We start from the raw sequence: 20,309 nt of genomic DNA on the forward strand, positions 1-20,309 counted from the left end.
AACTAATAGTCGGTCATTTGAGTTTTTGTTCTGTATTTTGGTTGTCAGGTTGGACGACATCTGGCGAGAACGGGCGTGATTTACATAATGTATCATGCCAACTCAACCCTGGTCTATGAATTATGCACGCTGTTTCTACACAAGTAAATGTAGCGTAATTAAGACATGTATTTCTCTTGTCAGTGGGCGTGAAAATTAACCTTATCGTGAATGAAAATATTTCGCGATATTATACATTTGAATGAAATAATTGCGAATTTCTTATTTGATCTCCAAATAATTCACACTCTTATCCACTGAGGCTCATTTTTTTCACTTCTCGTCGGATTACTGCCAAAACCAGATAAGTAACATTTTGTTTATTTTTATGTGAATGCGGTTTGAAAGTTTCTGCCTCCAATAAAATAACTACATGAAGGAATAGGTACCTTTGATAAGTAAAAAAAAATTACATTAATTGTAATCTGTGAAAGTAATTAATGCCAGAATTCTGAAAAAAAGATACGTCGGTAATGCAAAAAACGAAAAATTTTCTCTACAAAAGCTGTTTTATCTGAACTTATTTGAAACTTGTCTTACAAGTGTCATTAACTCAAATATCAATTGAAGAATTACTATCTTCAGGAATGAATGAATATTATTATTATATTGATGCTGGTTCAGCAATATCGACTCGAACATCTTTGGATTATGGCAAATTTTGATAATATGGGTGGAATTCTTCTGGAATCACTCCCGATATGCAAAACTTTGGTAAATCTTATTTTCTGTTCAACTTATAGGTCGTATCTTAGACTACGTGTCTTTGGCGTAATTTCTCTGAAATTGGGTACTTTTCGATTCCTCCCAAGATTGTATTCTGAGGTATGATCATATGTATGTGTACTCAAAGATTTCTGGTTTATCCTTTTGATAACAGAGACTTTCAACTTTGAGCCGGTTTACACTTTCATCAGTGACATATCGCGTCTTACCTTTCATAAATTCAAAAAAACTTTCTAAGTCAAGAAAATCTTGAAATTTGAGTTCCTGCACAAAAAAACGGCTTCTTTCTTGATCCTGTTTCTCTGGCTATGCGAAATAGTACTTACCAATTATGAATTGTAAAAATAGGAACATACTTCTGGGCCCGTTCAATGAGTTTGTGCATGCTGTTCCTTTTCTTTTTCGATATAATCAATTTTTATTTTGTTTTTGGCGGTTATCTACTTCTTTTACCTATCGATAGGTACCTATAAATATTTGACCTTCACGCTTATTCAAAATTGCATGCTCAAATGTTTACATAATCATTCACTATGAAATATTTCATCAAAAATCAAGATACAGTTTTAATTTTGTTCTTGATGTTGTAATTTCAGGGATGTAGATCCATTTTCGGACATTTACCAAGTAGCGGTTGTTGGCAACAGCTGGCTTGTCGGCATTATTATTCCATAAAATGGCCATATGCTCCTTGTATCTATTTACATATTACTCATTGTAACATTCATCATTCATTCGAACATTTATTCTCATACTGGCCAAACTACTACAAGTTTAGGTTTTCTTGATATATTCTGAATATAAGTTTTATGTCAACTTCTGGAAAATATTTAGTATCATTTTATATTATCTCATGTGAACATTTGAAATCGATGTCCCCTCTGCATTCACTTGACAAGGATATACAGGATAACGCGTTTTAAAAGATCCACTGAAATAACTCCTTGGCCTGGGTCAAATAATATTTTCGTAAGAAGGTCTTCATGGAGACATTGAATGCAGACATTCAATATGACCTTGAAGTTTCATTTCAAGGTCAATTAGGAATATACATCATTCATTGCAGAATCTCATTTTTTGTAAAAAACAAGAAACATCTTGTGAGGTTTGTTTTTTCCATGAAATGAACCCTTGTGGGGATATTAAGTGTTTTATGCTTAGCAAGATTATGTTGAAAATCTTCTACACGCAAACTACTCAGCATATTTGAAGAAAAGGGAATTTTTTGAGAGGTAAGTGACAAATCAAAGATGAATATTTTGATCGAAAAATGCAAACAAAAATCAAATCAATCGCACATTTCACCTAATCAAATATTCGAAAGATTTCCTATGATTCGATATGCACAGTTTTATCCTCTGTTCAAGCTTCGAACGGTTGATAATAGTGTATTCTCTAATTCTGTGGTTATTCCGTTCATTCTTTCACATCTTGTAGAACAAAATCGTGCGAGAATATATCAGAAACGCACAGTTTTCATGGTTATATTTTATTATTCTATGTTGGTTCTCTGAACTTTCCGCCACGGCTTTATCTGTCAATTCATCAATTTGCCTTAAAGAAATCAGTTCTGCCAACCAACATTTTTCAATACAAAAATCACTAAATTATATTTATGGAAATATTTCATTAATTTCAATGAAAATGCAATGAATTAGAGAAAATAATGTATAATACTCGTACAGAAGGCTCATTCTACCACTCGTTCATTCCAAAACTCGCCACTTCGTGGCTCGTTTTTGAATTTTGAACTCGTGGAAGAATATCAATGCCTTCTGCACTTGTATTATAAATAACTATTCTAAAACAAGTTGCAGAATGGGCTCCTATTCCAACACGAATGCGAAATTCGAAAACGAGTTACAAACGAGCGAATTTTTGAACGCATGAGTGTTGGAATTGCCTTCTGAAACAAGTATTATACGATATTTTATCTATTTCAGTTTTGTGACATATTATCGAAATTCAATGCAAATTTCAGATTATACATCCTAGTGACTTTTGTAATGTATATTGGAAGCTGGTGTGACGAAAATTGACAGATTACGGAATTTGAATTTGAGTCGTATGTTTCGAATTTTGAAATGTAATTTTAATTACGTATTTAATTCGTGAATTATGTCTGAAGAAATCGATTCAACACCAATAGAATCGGAAGAAATTGCAAATAAAGTTGCAAATCATTTCAATATAGCCAAATTATATTATATTGACAATTGGAGTATGTTGAAATTTGATAGGATCGGAAGTCAGTCAAAACGAATAATATAACTGAAAACAATGCTGTAATGAGTTCATTAGAGCACTATTTTTGGTACTTTAACGAACTCATTGAGATACTGAAATAGAGAAAAGCATTAATTAACGAGAAAAAATAATAGGGTGAAATAAATGAATAACAAAAATAAAACTAAAGAAAATTGTCTGAAATTAGGTACATACAATACATAGATACAATCTAAAATTCACAATTATGTATACCAATCCATCTGTTTGCAATTGTAACAATTTTAAAATTCGACATGTGGTGAGATTTTATTTTCGCGGTGTTGACTAATATATGCGTTTGAAAAGAAGGCAGAAATTTTTGAAAATTTTCATACGGAATACAAATAGTCTATGAGAAATAACAATGAAGTATTTTGTCATGACCATCTTTAGCATTTACACATATCGCCAGAGAAATTAATTTATGAGAAAAACGAAGTAGATAAAATGTTTATAGATTTTTTATAATTTGGTAATGGTGTAAACGTGCAGTTTAGTATTCATTCGAGTGTTCATTATGAAATTATTTTGAATGCCTCTGTGTATAATTTCCTAATCCGATTTGAATTATCCATGTTCAGTTTTCAATATCAAGAAAGTTGATTGAATTTTCTCGAAGAACTTCCCCTCAATTTCAAATGAATCAGACATACCCCTCTCCACATAGTCATTATTTTCTCAAACCGCACGTCTCGAATCATATTCTATTTATATTCAGGGTTCCTCAATTAAAACTTATCGAATTACCGACCCCACATCTTATTGGGATCGAAATTCAATGTGGTCTAACGATAAAGTGCATATTTTTATCCCCTTGTAGAGCACCCCCTTGCTATGCCATACACCCCATATGGCATCATTAATGCCTCACGTCTCTTAACAAGATGGTTGCTTAAGAGGCCGCGACGAGGATAGGGCATTACCCATGTATCTTGAAAGCTGTTTTTATTCACCATAATTAAAAAAGTGAAGTCACCCCGAAAATTAATATGTTATAAATTGAATTAGAGGGGTGGTAAAGATCAGAGTGTTGGAGTGGTTTGATATAATCTATCATGGGGTTTGATACGTCATGATCAATATTTTTAGTGGGATGAATAGGATATGAGTACTACTTGTAGAGGGTAGATGCAAAATCTTCGAATTTTAAAAACTCATAAATTAAGAATTAAATATATTTAAGAACTGGTTAGCCGAACTGATAGCTCTTTAATTTTTTGATCCGGAAATAATCTCCAACTATTATTATTAGAACTTTTTATTGCATAAAACGTTATAAAACAAAGTGCAATAGGCAAGCATATCGCAAAGCGATGTCTTCAACTGAATATTGTAACAAATTGAATTTTTCAAGATCTATATAAAGGGTGTTTTTTTAGAACTATAGAACTTAAAATTGCAATAAAACAACGATGGATTATTCAATTGAAATGAATTTCATTTGTCCGCAAGATAATCTTGTGGCATTACATTTTAAATATGATTTCTGTTATATGACCTGGCTCGGATGTAGTCCAATCTGGACGTCCAATTTTCGATGACTTTTTCCAACATTTGTGGCCGTATATCGGCAAAAACAAGGCGAATGTTGTCTTCCAAATGGTCAAGGGTTTGTGGCTTATCCGCATAGACCAATGACTTTACATAGCCCCACAGAATGTAGTCTAGCGGTGTTGAATCACAAGATCTTGGAGGCCAATTCACAAACGTCCAAAACGTGAAATTAGGCGGTCACCAAACGTGACTTTCAATGAATCGATTGTGGCACGAGCTGTGTGACATGTTGCGCCGTCTTGTTGGAACCACAGCTCCTGGATATCATGGTTGTTCAATTCAGGAATGAAAAAGTTAATAATCATGGCTCTATACCGATCACCATTGACTGTAACGTTCTGGCCATCATCGTTTTTGAAGAAGTACGGACCAATGATTCCACCAGCTCATAAAGCGCACCAAACAATCAGTTTTTCTGGATGTAACGGTGTTTCGACATACACTCGAAGATTAGCTTCACTCCAAATGCGGCAGTTTTTTTTGTTGACGTAGCCATTCAACCAGAAGTGCGCTTCATCGCTAAACAAAATAAAATGGACGTAGTGCGCGATACGTATTGCGCACAGAACCATTATTTTCTAAATAAAATTGCACTATTTGCAAGCATTGTTTAGCCGTGAGTCTCTTCATGGTGAATTGCCAAACCAAACTGAGAATAAATCACCTAACAGCTGTTAAATCGGTTGCCATCTCGAACAGTAATGCCAACTTAAAGTTATATACCTCAAAAAAAACACCCCTTACATGAAAAAATCTCAACAAAAATCTAAAATACTTTCCCGACCACGGAACCGATAAAAATTCAAGCAATCACATTGATTATTAATTTCAAGCTAGGTGTAGAATTTTAAGCTGATCACATTATCAGAATCATAAAAATTTGTTGTGGCGTGAAAAAAATGAGTTGAGCAATGTTTGTACCTAACTATGGGAAATTTACGAATTCTATTGGTTCATCAGTAGATGAGTTATATAATTATTCAAATATCACACCGTACCTTCAAACGGAAAATCTATTTTTGAAATGAACTCATCTAAATATCAAGTTGGAATGAATAAACTCGAAAATAACGATAAATTCTTTATCGAAATCATGAAAAGAAGGCTGACCCCTAGAGATGCTGCCGAGTTGACTGCTTGTGGTGTAGACACGTCGTCTGCTCCTGAATCAGTTCAGGATCCGTTGGAGACCGTACCTGCAACTGAAGTTATTACAAAGCCTCATAACCACGAATATATCCAGCTACCCAATCGAATTATACAAGTATAGTTGGTTACATATCAAACATGATATCAAGACCGCCGACAGCTCTAACCCCAAGCGCGGCACTGTCAGGAATTAAAAGCGACTTCTACTAATATAATTACGGTGAAATGCGACAAGAGGCAGCTGCAGCAGTTGCAAGTCAGTCCCGCATTATGTTCCTCACTTCCAGCATTCAATTGGAAGAGAAATGACTGCATCCATCGAAGGAATTATGCCCTATTGTGTCAGACCATTAGAAATAAAATACCTATTTAATTACTACGGCTCTTTGTAACGACTATATGTATGCTGTGCGCTTCGAGTGTGAGGGTGAAATTGGAGAATTTCGGCCACTTTTCCTACCCTAGTTGACATGAGTCACGAATAATTTGTTCCGCAAGACGAAGTAAATTATTGGATCGTTAGGGAATTCCTAGATGTCCCTAGTCCGTAATGATGGTCTTTGTTTTTGGAATCTGCTCTTCATTCCGAAGTTGTTCCATGAATGTTGTAGACCATTTGGAGGAAATCGAGATGGAAATGAATACGAAAGTAGGAAAAACAAGAATATTCTATTTCTTATTGCACATTAATGGTTTCCTTATTCGATCAAGCATATTATCCAGTAATACCGAGAAAGTATACAGACCTACCAGATATGTGCCTAAGCAATGTGTTCATTGCTTTCGAAGGCACTCGAAGCGTTTTTCTGCTCCCGAGCACTTTTTACAAGCAGTGCTTAGTGCTTAGCAATAGAAGCACTCCAACAAAAGGCTTAGTGCTTAGTGATCACAAAAGTGCTTCGAGCACTGCGGATTACTAAGCACTAAGCCTTTCCCAATTTTTGTCGTAACCCTGCATCGACGATTTGATATCAAATCGATTCATTAGTTAAGAAGATGGAGAATATGAAATTAAATTTTAATCATTTCGCAGGATATTTATTATAAAATGAAGTATAGGAAGGATTATTATGAAATTTTGGAATTGTACATTTCATTTCAAATCTTAGATATAGGTAGGTAATGAAGAAAGTACAGCTCAGTTACCTAGAAGCTCGAGCTCTAAAGTCACAACTCTGGTAAATCTTAAGGTTTTACCAAAGTGAGATTTCATATTGAATAGCACTCTATCTTGGCAGCTGTCACTTTTGAAGCTGTTATCTTTTAACATTCAACTGCATAATTCCTGAAATGGCAACGGACACACTTCAATAACGCATTGAAATTGTTTAAATTGACTACAAAATTGGTGAAAATTTTGCAACCAATTTTCGCAAAACTAAAACTCTTTTGGGTTGTGTTGAAGTATCTTCTCGGTAGGCAATAATAAACCTGGTGAAAATATTTCAGCTGTTGGGACAAGTTTGTGGCATGAAGAATCTAAACCATGTGCGTCGCTCAAGAACAACTGGAAATATTGCTGCTGTAAAACGCATTAAATTACGCATTCGACAAACTACAATACACCGTATTTTGAATAAAGACCTAGGTTTTTTCAATCCGGTTGATCAGCAGTTACGTCATTGATTGGGCCCTTGGATCGAAATGATCCGGAGTTTTGGTTGATAAACAGAATTGTCGCATTTGGGGCACGGAAAACCCAAGAATAATTGTTGTTAAGCCTTTCCATCCTCACTATCGATGCGGTTTTGTTTGCTGGTGGTGTGATTGGACCTTATTTATTCGAAAATGATACTACAGCACTAGAGCAACTAGTAAATGTATTGTGGTACTGAGCTTTAATTGATAATTTTTTATGGCCGGAATGGGAAGATATTTATGTGGACGTAGTATAATTCCAACAAGACGGCACTACGTGCCAAACAAGCAAAGAAACAGTCGCAATTTTGCAAGAAAAGTTTCCTGCTTGTGTTATTTCATATGATCACAATTGGGCACCGAAATCCTGTAATTTAACACCTTTAGACTTTTTTCTCTGGGGAGAATGCCCCACAATCAATTCAATACAATAAAATCATTTTTGTGATGAAAGTTTGGATATTGGTGTTTGAGGCAGTGATCTTTCTCTCTGAAATATTTTTACACCTCTACATTTTCCATTTACATCGGACACAGACTGCTACCTTCTTATTTCAAATGGCACATTCAGTATATCACTGCATCATCAGATATCTCCCTCGTCATCGCCATTCTTCTCATAAAAATCCCATTAACTCATTAACCATTGAGTTTTTACCCAAGGTAAGGCATATTGCTGAAATTGTCGTCAAAAAATCTAATGATGCAAGAAGATATTGGGTGTGCCATTTGAAAAGGGGAAGAGTAGTCAATTTGCGGTACAACCGGTAGTCGTAGAGATCTGAAAATATTCCAGGGAGAAAGATCATTGTCTCAAACCCCAACACGCAAATTTTCAGCGAAAATTAATGATGAGTTTTCCATATACTTCTAATAAGGCATCGCGCGGTGAATCACCCTGTATCCTGGGAAAGCTCTTTTGAAATAGGAAAGTAATCGTCTGTTTCCGATATAATCAGAAGTTGTAAAGGTCTGAAAACATTTCAGATTTCATTGAAATCAAGTCAAGCTCAAGACAAGTACCTAGTGGTTTTTCAATTATTTATATAATTGTCTTAAAATAATAACTTCAGGATACAGCATCTTTAGATTGATGATGGATACAACATAATCCTGATGCGATGTCCCATAGCTTTGGCAGGCAGATTTCTATTGAATTTAGCTCTTACTGCTCCAATTGTACCATGGGGCCTAGTTACTTTTCCCCATATGGCCCTTACTTTAGATTTACAAGTCAAGTATTTATTTATCAAGTAGCTTGATCTCAAATCAAGTCAAGTTCAAGTATGTAATTTTTCACGAGCCGAATTTTCAAGTCAAGTAGTTGGTGAATCCCTTCCCTGTATACTGGGAGAGTCATTTGAAATAGAATGTTTCCGGTATAACCGGAAGTTGTAAAGATCTGAAAATATCCCAGGAAAAAAGATCATTGTCCAAACCCCGAAATGCAAATTTTCCCTACAAAATTATGATTAGTTTTCCATATACGTTCAATAGGCCATCGCGAAGAATGTAACTTTACTAAGTCGAAGAAAACAAGTATTTCGGAATGCGATTTTTCGCTTCAACCCCATCAATCCAAAAAAAAACTGGAATGGAACACCGTTGAACGAAAAACGAACCGGTTTTGAGTTATTAATCGCAAGGTTTCCAACCGATTCGGCTTCTTTTTATGCAGTCATATTTATTATTCAGACACGCGATCACGTACTTACCATAAAAATGAAAAATTTCGCTTGACAAATTCATTTCCTCTGCAGACACGAACTGGGTGCGTTTTCATTCATAATTCACCGGAATGGACTCAGGAGTGTTCTCGATTTCGATGGAATTTAACAGGGTTGGGATTCGAAGACGATCGTGCAAAATGGCAATTCTTCAACCATTGATACTTTTGATATCAATATGATGACGAAATAATAAAAATATTCACCACAGGAAATGACACTACAATCAGATGTCGTAACCTCGGTCGTAACCTTATAGGTAAAATATAATAATAATAAAAATAAACTTTATTTAGCACTCGGCTATTGAAGACAATACAAATGTAATCCACTAACTTAATTGAATTCTTCATAAATATAACTCACTCAACATTTTTTAAATTCTCTATAATTATTGAAGTGTTTGATCTTTTTAGGTAGTTTATTGAAGATAAATAATCCCCTGCTAAATGTGGATTTATTCATTAATGTAGTATTAACTTTTTCCATGTAAAAATCATCTCGACGTCGTGTATTATAATGATGTATCTCATCAGCAAATATAAGGTTTTCACTCAAATATTCAGGTAACATTTCATTCCTTGCTTTGAATATTAAATCTAATGTTCTATAAACAATTCTTTGATTGACACTCATCAATTTCAAACAATTTAACATATTTCTTATGGAAGTTATTTTATTACATATCGAAATAATTCTCATACCTCTATTTTGTACTTTTTGTAACTCATCTATGCTACCTATATTCAAATTAAACATCACTGACGAGAAATAATTTACATGAGGAAGTACCAATGATCTAAACAACATCAGTGACGTGTTCATATCAATTTTATCCCTTATTCTAGATATGAAACCGACCTTTTTGGATATTTTATTTGCAATATAATCCACGTGAAACTGGAACTTTAAATTCTCGTCTAATATCAATCCTAGGTATTTCATTTTAGTAAGCCTCTCTATTTCATCTTTATCAATATTGATTCTGAAATTACTTATGTCGGTACTACGTGTCCTATATTCACTACCTATTAACATATACTTCGATTTTTTTATATTGACTTTAGATCGAACAACCTATCCAAATCCTCATTAATTATCATAATTTGAACAAAATTTCAACATCATATCCAGAAACATATATCATAGTATCATCTGCAAACAAAGTAATCTTACAATTCCATACATATTTCACTACATGATTTATGTGAAATAGAAATAAAATTGTTCCCAAAATTGTACCCTGAGATACCCCAAATTCATTTTTCCCAATTGATGACACAAACTGAAAAGAAGCTATTTCCAAATATGTATCTTTGGAATTATTTAAGAAATTTTTACTGTTTCCATTTAAGAACGCATGAAATCATAAATTAGAAATGCTCCTTCGAACTTTTAGCTACTAATTCTTGAACAAACTGTATGCAAATTGCTCCTAAATTCTGAAAAAAGCTCTAGAGAACGAATGAATGGATTTTGTTAGTTTTTTTTATTCAGCCAATTTTGGAATATAAAGGGTGTTTTTTTAGAGTTATAGAACTTTAAATTGCAATAAAACAACGATGAATTATTCGATTGACATTAATTTTATTTATCCGCAAGATATTCTTGTGGCATTACATTCTAAATATGTTTTCTTGCATATGACCGCCACGGCTGGCTCGGATGTAGTGCAATCTGGACGTCCAATTTTCGATTACTTTCTCCAACATTTGTGGCCGTATATCGGCAATAACACGGCGAATGTTGTCTTCCAAATGGTCAAGGGTTTGTGGCTTATCCGCATAGACCCATGATTTTGCCAATGACTTTGCATAGCCCCACAAAAAGTAGTCTAGCGGTGTTGAGTCACAAGATCTTGGAGGCCAATTCACAGGTCCAAAACGTGAAATTAGGCGGTCACCAAACGTGTCTTTCAATAAATCGATTGTGGCACGAGCTGTGTGACAGTCTGTTGGAACCACAGCTCCTGGACATCATGGTTGTTCAATTCAGGAATGAAAAAGTTAGTAGGTAATCATGGCTCTATACCGATCACCATTGACTGTAACGTTCTGGCCATCATCGTTTTTGAAAAAGAACAGACCAACGATTCCACCAGCCCATAAAGCGCACCAAACAGTCAGTTTTTCTGGATGTAACGGTGTTTCGACATACACTTGAGGATTAGCTTCACTCCAAATGCGGCAGTTTTGTTTGTTGACGTAGCCATTTAACCAGATGTGCGCTTCATCGCTAAACAAAATAAAATGGACGTAGTGCGCGATACGTATTCCGCACAGAACCATTATTTTCGAAATAAAATTGCACTATTTGCAAGCGTTGTTCAGGCGTGATTCTATTCATGATGAATTGCCAAACCAAACTGAGAATAAATCACTTGACAGCTGTTAAATCGGTCACCATCTTGAACAGTAATGCCAACTTAAAGTTATATACCTCGAAAAAAACACCCGTTATGTATTTTTGGAATTACATATTTTAGAATATTTCCCTCCTGTCAAAAATTCTATGTATATGGAGAACAATTATCGAAAATTACAGCGATAATTGCATTGTAGGAAGCGAAACTGCACAGCGATAATTGTTCTGTTCATAGATGCATAGTTTCTATGCATCTTACACAGTTCGAATCTATGGCAATTCCATTCTAAATCAGTTTGACAAGTAATGTAACAGTTTATTCGGGAAATATTCCCCCGAATTACACTCGTGCATCAAAATGACCGGATAATTTCGCATTCCAGCGTGTTTTCTTTGAAAAACTGCATTCGGTCATTTTCATTTTTGGAGAAAGAGCCCTCCACCTTCGGTGTCGGGCTCTTTCTCCAAAAATGAAAATGAACTCATGCAATTTTTTTGACAACACGCTGTCATGCAAAATTATCGGTAATTTTGATGCACTTGTGCAATTACTTACGAAAATTCTACTGTTTCCATTTTAGAACGCCTGAAATCCTAAGTTAGGTAATTAGAAATGCTCCTTCGAACTCTTAGCTACAAATTCTTGAATACCCTGTTTTCAAATTGCTCCTAGTTTCTGAAAAAAAGCTCTAGAAAACGAATGAATGTATTTTGTTAGATTTTTCCGTTCCGCAAATTTTGGAATGTATTTCCCTCGGTATTTCCTAATCTTTGAGAGTTTCAGTGATGAAGGTTTTTCATTTTGAGTGATTCATTATTTGAGAAATAAAGCGAAATCTATTTATGTATACCCGAAATCTACCCTAGAGACTTCAAAAATGTATCTATCGCCTGAAATTTTGCTAGGGTTGGTCTGAAGTAGAAATCCTTCTATCTTGAAAAACTGTAAGGTTTTAAATTCTGAATCGAACGAAAACAGTATCTGAATATTTAGTAGGTAGTAACATTTGTGTTCTTTATTGTTGTTATTGAGAAAATAAAATTCATCAATATACAGGGTCTTTCACGAGGAACCTCACCCATATTTATACGGGAAACTACTGAACGTATTTTCTTGAAATTCAGCACTTATGAGTATTTCACGATGCTGATGAAATCTAAAATATTTTCAAGGCATGAGCACCTCCAGTTTTTCCGGAAATGACGTCAACTTCCGTTTTTCAAATTAGAACACCATTTTTTTATTGCAGAAATAGATTCCTTAGAAAATTTCGAGTTATTTTGATGTAACAATTTTTAGTTTTGGTTGGAAAATTTTCTCTGAGCGGGAAAATTCGAAAAAAAAATCGAAAATAGAGCTCCGCTGAAACAAAAATAACTTCGAGGTTTTTGGATGGAAAATTTTCATTTTTGGGATTTTTCAAGATGTAAGATTGATGTATCCACTTTGAAAATCGAAATCGCGATTCATGATACAGGGGGTGAAAAAATCGCTTTCAAAGTTAGGGATGACAAAATCGTGAAAAATCAATTTTTTCAAATTAGAACCCCATTTTTTATGGCAGATATTGAATCTACGTTAAAAAATAATGTGAGTGTATGCATCACACCCTTGCCCTAAAGTGGATATTTTCTGAGTTATTCACAAAAAACTGTTTTTCGCCTTGAATTTTCAGCTATTTCTTTTCCCTTCACGCCAAAAAGATGAAATTTTCAGGAACTGTTACTTGAACCATGTTTTAGATTTTACTACCCTAATAGGCAAGAGAAAAAAGTTACAGGTTGTTCCTTAATAGATGGCGAATTTTGATTCGAATTTGTATCGGAAACCTCTTTATTTCAACTAATCGGCCATCGGTTTTCTCTCCAGTGATAAATGAATAATTCCTTATGTACCATATGCAAAAACTTACCATGTTTTACATTCTTCTTCTTTAATGATAGATATCATTAATTACATCTGCCAAATTCCTCTTTATTCAGTAGCATTTTGTGTTTACTATTAATTTGGTGATAATTCGTATAAAGTTATAAAATCGATCACTATGCCTCATTTTACCAATGAAGATTATTTAAATCTCATTCTACTTCATGAAGAATGTAATAAAGTTGTAGATAGAACGATTCGACTGTTCATTGAGAGGTTTCCTGACCGACCCAGACCAACGAGAGATACCAATAACAGAACCATGACAAACTTGAGAAATGTCGGATCTTTCGTTAAGAAAACTATACACAGAGAAAAAAGTGTAGTAGAAAATGAGAACAACGAAATTATAGTTCCTGAAAATTTCATCTTTTTGGCGTGAAGGGAAAAGAAATAGCTGAAAATTCAAGACGAAAAACAGTTTTTTGTGAATAACTCAGAAAATATCCATTTTAGGGCAAGGGTGTGATGCATACACTCACATTATTTTTTAACGTAGATTCAATATCTGCCATAAAAAAATGTGGTTCTAATTTGAAAAAATTGATTTTTCACGATTTTGTCATCCCTAACTTTGAAAGCGATTTTTTCACCCCCTGTATCATGAATCGCGATTTCGATTTTCAAAGTGGATACATCAATCTTACATCTTGAAAAATCCCAAAAATGAAAATTTTCCATCCAAAAACCTCGAAGTTATTCTTGTTTCAGCGGAGCTCTATTTTCGATTTTTTTTTCGAATTTTCCCGCTCAGAGAAAATTTTCCAACCAAAACTGAAAAATGTTACATCAAAATAACTTGAAATTTTCTAAGGAATCTATTTCTGCAATAAAAAAATGGTGTTCTAATTTGAAAAACGGAAGTTGACGTCATTTCCGGAAAAACCGGAGGTGCTCATGCCTTGAAAATATTTTAGATTTCATCAGCATCGTGAAATACTTATAAGTGCTGAATTTCATGAAAATACGTTCAGTAGTTTATATATATGGGTGAGGTTCCTCGTGAAAGACCCTGTATAATAATGGAGTTTGCAATAAAATTAAGGCAGGGCCGCTGCCAGACATTTTGGCGCCCCGGCAAAATAAAATTTTGCCGCCCTGCTTTGCCTGATTTATCTGAATTTCGTTTGAAGGAGCCTCTGTTATTCCCCTCAGGCATCATTTAGATTTCATATGAAATCGTATTTTCAATTTGAAATCACCTTGTCAAATTTAACAAAGGACGTTTTGTCTATTTCATCAAAAACGTCCTGCATACTTAAAAGTACGACGCTCTATAAGTTTATAGTAAAAACACGACGTAGGTCTTAAAGGTGCATTTTGGTACATATTTGTATATTCATAACTATAGTTATACAATTGGGTTGAAAGCTCCTATTCAATTTGAAAAAAATTGGCCATTGATAATTTTATTATTTTACTAAAAAAAAGGTTTTTTCAGTAAGAAAACATTTTTGTGTGAAAAAATATGTCTTGTTTCATTAAGTGACTGCGCCCCTAAAATGTCCGGTTTTCCGGTCCTAGTAGCGGCTGAATTAAGGTAAATTTATCATCAATCTTCACCTGAACATTGAAGTTAGTCTTGTAATTATTACAACCATTCTTAAAACAACTTTGACCAAGAGGTCCTGTGGCGCAACGGATAACGCGTCTGACTACGGATCAGAAGATTCCAGGTTCGAATCCTGGCAGGATCGAAGTCATTTTGCAACTAGACGAAGAGTTGGTAGTTATTTTAAGCGCTTTAGGTCTTCGCATACCTTAGCGTTTACCAGTGGCTTTATCTTGGAAGTTCGCCACGTTTGAAATCATTCGCATCTCATAACGTTCGGTCGTTCGCGAGATCCACTGTCATTGCGAGTGATAAAAACAAAAACCACTCACATATTTAAAATTTCAATAGATTGCGGCTACAATAAAAATATTACCATATCTCATTCGAATCATGGCCAGAAATCTATTCTGAAAATTCACTTTCTTTTTTACCTAAAATCTGGTGTTTACGGCCGAGGTGTAATAAATTCAATCAGCAATTTTATTACAACGAGTACAACATAACCGTTAGAAAGCCTATACCTAATCCTAGTTATCAAAAATCGCAAATAGCACATATTTGGGCAAAATGAAATGGGTAAAATCAAGTACTCTTTGTGCCAAATTTTTATTATCGAAGGACTTGCTAACTGAATTCCGAAGCATAAAAATTTTGAAAATCTGATTTGAAATCCACAATACCTGTGAACGTGATATGTTAAGCTCGGGAAGAAGAAGATCTTAGTTACCACTTAACGGGGTCCTGTGGCGCAACGGATAACGCGTCTGACTACGGATCAGAAGATTCCAGGTTCGAATCCTGGCAGGATCGAAGTCATTTTATTCCTAGATGATGAGTTTCTTATGCATTTGCACACCTTCTATCATCCTCTGGTTTTATATTGGCTCTTCATCACGTTCGACATCATTCGTATTTGAAACATTTGATTGCTGGTATTTTCTTGAACGTTCGTAATTGAATTCTCAAATTTTTTCAACTTCAACTTCCTCATCTACAATATCTAGACAATATTCACCAACCGGAATACAAAACTCGGATAATAATATCAAAAAGGAAAGAGAAAACGCAACACAACTTACTTTCATTTTTTCAAATCTGATACATGAATTTTTAGGACAATCGCTAAATTCTTCTACTGCCCACCTTTCCCTTGCTTAACTCTGTTTTGGCCCACTTGCTGTTCCATAAGAGAATGAGATCCAGTATCCGTATGCCCCTCAGAACATTAATAAGAGGAATAGAAATTGTCTTGTAACTGAGGCATTTGTTTTGATGCCAACATTCGTCACTCCTTATCTGACCGGACACTGTAGCAGTAGCGTAACATAATTTGATTAATTTCGAAATTATCAATTGATGCCCAAAAATAGTTTACAATTTTGTGATTTATTCATAAAAATTCTTTCGTGTGTCAAAAGGGTCAATGTTTTTCTCAGTTTAATAATTTAGCTAGTGTGAAGGTAATAAAAAAGGATTCCTGATAAAGCATACAACAATTAAATCAGGATTCTCCACGTCTATGGCTCGCTTACACAATCGGCTAGCTCGATTGTGATTGGCGACCTTATTGTTAGGTAACTTTTTACTGAACCTTCCTGAGTTTTCAAAGTAGAGTGTGTAGTCTACAAAGTTTGATACGAGAACGTATTTTTGTAACTCTCGCTTTTAAGCAGTATGTCTCTTAGTCATTCTGAAATACTGAAAAAATTTTGTTTTATATTCAATCAATTTCTTAATAAACTTGTTTCTCTTTTTTTACATGTCTCGTGAACATACTCTTGTTTCTTCTTGTGTTGTTTCACCTCCTCCTCATTCAAAATTAATGTTATGATAGCCAGTTTGTTTTTCAGAAACGTCATACCAAAAATATAACTTAGTATACTAAAAAGCGAAACCTTGATAAAAAATGACTGACAGTCAAAATAATCTGACGGGTAGATGTGAATATTGCCGCTTTTCTAACTGTAACTGACCGGTGAGGGCTTTGATTCGGAACGTTGACAGAACTGAGGCATGACTGATATGTGTGAGTAGGGATTCACGCCTTGGCTTGATTTTAAGTCAAGATCAAGTCAAGTAGTAGTTTCTCAATCTCAAGTCAAGTATTTATTTATCAAATACCTGAATCATTTCAAGCTACTTGATTTTTAGCAGTTTTATTGTGTAGTATCACATCAATTAAAAAAAGATGAAATGGGAAGGAACCTTGCAAAAAACACTTTTCTTTATTCAACTTATTGTATAAAAAACCGAAAATATCAACTTTTTTGAAATAGAAACATGAATTGAATCACTATGTATCATAGCAAAATAAAAAATTATGAAAAAATGTTGCTTAATATTGAGAAACCTCCAGGCTTCGTTTAATTCATAATTTTCCATCCAGGATCTGAGATACATGGACTCATGGATTTGTCGCCTAACCAATTGCAGGTTTTTGTAACTGTAAGATCAGCTCTAGAAAATTGTCTTTCAACAGGAGCTGAAGATGCTGGCGTTGATGAAAAATCCTTGGCCATTTTGGCCAAGTTTGGAAAGGTTTTTCTGAAACTACCAAAATCTACCAATACATTTCATAGAAATGTGAGAAAAGTCCAGGGCCGCCACCAGGAGCGGCATACCGGACATTTTGCCGCGGTGCCAAATTGTAGGGGCGCAAAGTCAGTTAATAAAACAAGACAAAACGTCGTTCGATAAATTTATCAAGGATAAAGTTCAAAAAATACGATATCAGATTAAATCAAAAATAGGCCTTAGAGAAATAGCAGAGGATCCTACAAAACAGGCGAATCAGGGCGGCGAAATTTTAGTTTGCAGGGGCGCTAAAATGTATAGTGGCAGCTCTGATAAAGTCACACTGGCGAATGCTTTAGTCTTTCAACGCTCGACGATACCCTTATTTAGTTTGAGCGCGAGATTGAAGAAATATATTCTTGCGGCGCGTGCATATCAAGCTCAAGTATTATCAAGTAGCAATAAATGTCTAAAATCAAGTCAAGCTCAAGTATGTAATTTTTCACGAGCTTGATTTTCAAGTCGAGTAGTTGGTTTAAATGTCAAGCTATTTGGCTTGATGAATCCCTATCAATCTTAACTTGAAACAAATAGAATACCTTAGTTACAGAAGTAATTCAGTTTGATTTTTCTGTTTCAATGATTTCAATTACTTTAGGTAATGCTTTTATCAATGATATTATGATAAATTACATTCCACGAAGAAAAAATGAAACTGTTTTTGATTCCCCCTCCAGTAGTCATCTGGGCGCCTTGTACAGCTACCATTACTCATACTCAGATAAAAATTGGAAATATGATTTCTACGTAAAAATCCCGAATTCAATGATTAATTCGGGCCATCGATAACTCCCCGATAAAACTCCCGACTGAAGTTAATCCAATTTTTCGGGCCCAAAATCCCCTCCCGGTCCCGATGAAAAATATCATGGCTCACCTCGATTTGCCTGATCGTAAAAATTCCGGCGAACGACGTAAACTTTGAATTGCTCATACGTGCCCCATCTACATATTTCTCGCATTAAATTAAATGTTTGTAAAGTTTTGATCGCGTAACTTCCGGAGCGCGGCATTTCCGTAATAATTGTTTGCAATTTGACGACGTATTAGATTTGTCTCCTTTGGGACCTTCCGCTACGTTCCCATTTTAATGAAACATTTAAAATTGAGTTTCGGGATTGAGGAATTTTCCTGGGAAAGTTGCAGGTCGGGATGGTTTTTGTACACGTGTCACGAGAATGAAAAAATATGAATTTATTACACAATAGTATGTTACACTCCGTGAAATGATTTTAGCAATGAAAATTGAAACAATAACATTTTATTCGAAAGTAATATGGAACGTTTGGAACATTGTGTGGTAATTTTTTTTGGGACAAATAAACATTATTATTATTGAATATCCTTAATTGATTACAAATTCGAGAAAAAAAAGCTTTTGAGCGCTCAATCATTCATTCGCCCAACGCCCATTGGGCCATTGCTCCATTTTCCAATGTCCTTTGACGGCATTACTGTCGGTCAGTTCATATTGTTCAACACTGATGATTAGATATTCCTCAAATTTTGAACGAATTGTTGGGTTATATTACTTGCAGGTTTGGAATATACATTCAGAAAGATAGGATATTCAACGTTATTCGAGGCAATAGGTACTTAACGTCTAGTGAAACAAGGCAACAATCAAATCAGCTGCGTGATAAGTGAACGAGTGTTTTCTATCAATGGCGAAGTGGGGATGGTCGCATTTTGGCTTGATAATCGTTCTCCATCAATATTAGTCGTCCAATTGTAGCATGGGTTATAAGACCATATCGTTTGAAAATAAATACGACAATTTTATTCCATTGCTTGCCACAAATTTATTTTCGACAATGAAATGATCTACCATGTTGAGTCAAATCTATTACGAAGAGATAATCTCATATATCTCTAAGCAGATTCGTCATTGTAACTTTTTTGGCACAAAATTGAATCATTTTGAATATTATTTCAATGCTATTCGTTGCTCTATCTTATTCTGTGAAAAAAAAGTTTGGGAATTCTAGCTGTGATCTGGGAGACCATTCATTCGTGCCATTTGTGGAAATTATACGGCCCGAATAAGTCATCCTGAGATATTGCGCCACTACGCTTATGTTGTAAATTGGACAGCCATCCTGTTCAAACCATCCAAACAGCATCTTAATCAATTAGTAGCTGTCGAACTGTCGGAAAAATTGTATTCTCTAATAGCTCCAGATATTTGTCAGCGGTTTGTGTTTAGATAACTTTGGCTGAAAAACGGTATTATAAATTAATTCCCCAATATTTCTGTTCGAACATTGAGTTTTTGAGCATACTGGGAACTCACTGAAATAATTGGTTGCCTATTCTACCTGAATCAATATCTGTTTGGGATTTTTTCTATTCAAGGAAAACGATGAATCATCAATGAATAAGAAATGCATTTTTTGAAACATCTTTTCACATCATTCTTCACCTTTCATTTTGTCATAATGAAAAATTTCTGAAGCTCATATCGAATTGTTCAGGGGTCTAAGTTTTCCTCGGATGATGACATTGAATGAATAAACGAAAAGCAATAGTCGTAAATCGAAATTGAAACGCATCATTTAACCAGTTGATCTCCCTTACATAATAATAATCATAGATAGAGGGAGCATACGTCATTTTGAGTAATTTTGTCCCCAACATGATTTATCATATTTGACATAAGGGGCTCGAGTATGAAAACATATCAGTAATACGATATTTCACTCAATCGCAAGTTTCTCCAAAAAGAAAACACTTCCTCAGTCCCATAGTGAATAAACGTTTCATGGCTCAAAAAAATATTGAGATAAAT

General features: G+C 34.6%; 2 non-coding genes across 2 annotated transcripts; both read left to right on the plus strand.

The window, feature by feature from the left end:
- Positions 1-15,016: 15,016 nt before the first annotated feature.
- Trnar-acg lies at positions 15,017-15,089 on the plus strand. The gene has a single exon. It is a non-coding gene; the product is annotated as a tRNA-Arg (tRNA).
- Positions 15,090-15,684: 595 nt separating this feature from the next.
- Trnar-acg lies at positions 15,685-15,757 on the plus strand. Its single transcript has one exon. It is a non-coding gene; the product is annotated as a tRNA-Arg (tRNA).
- Positions 15,758-20,309: the final 4,552 nt, after the last annotated feature.

The sequence above is a fragment of the Harmonia axyridis genome, chromosome 4 (assembly GCF_914767665.1).
Source record: "Harmonia axyridis chromosome 4, icHarAxyr1.1, whole genome shotgun sequence".
NCBI lineage: Eukaryota > Metazoa > Arthropoda > Insecta > Coleoptera > Coccinellidae > Harmonia > Harmonia axyridis.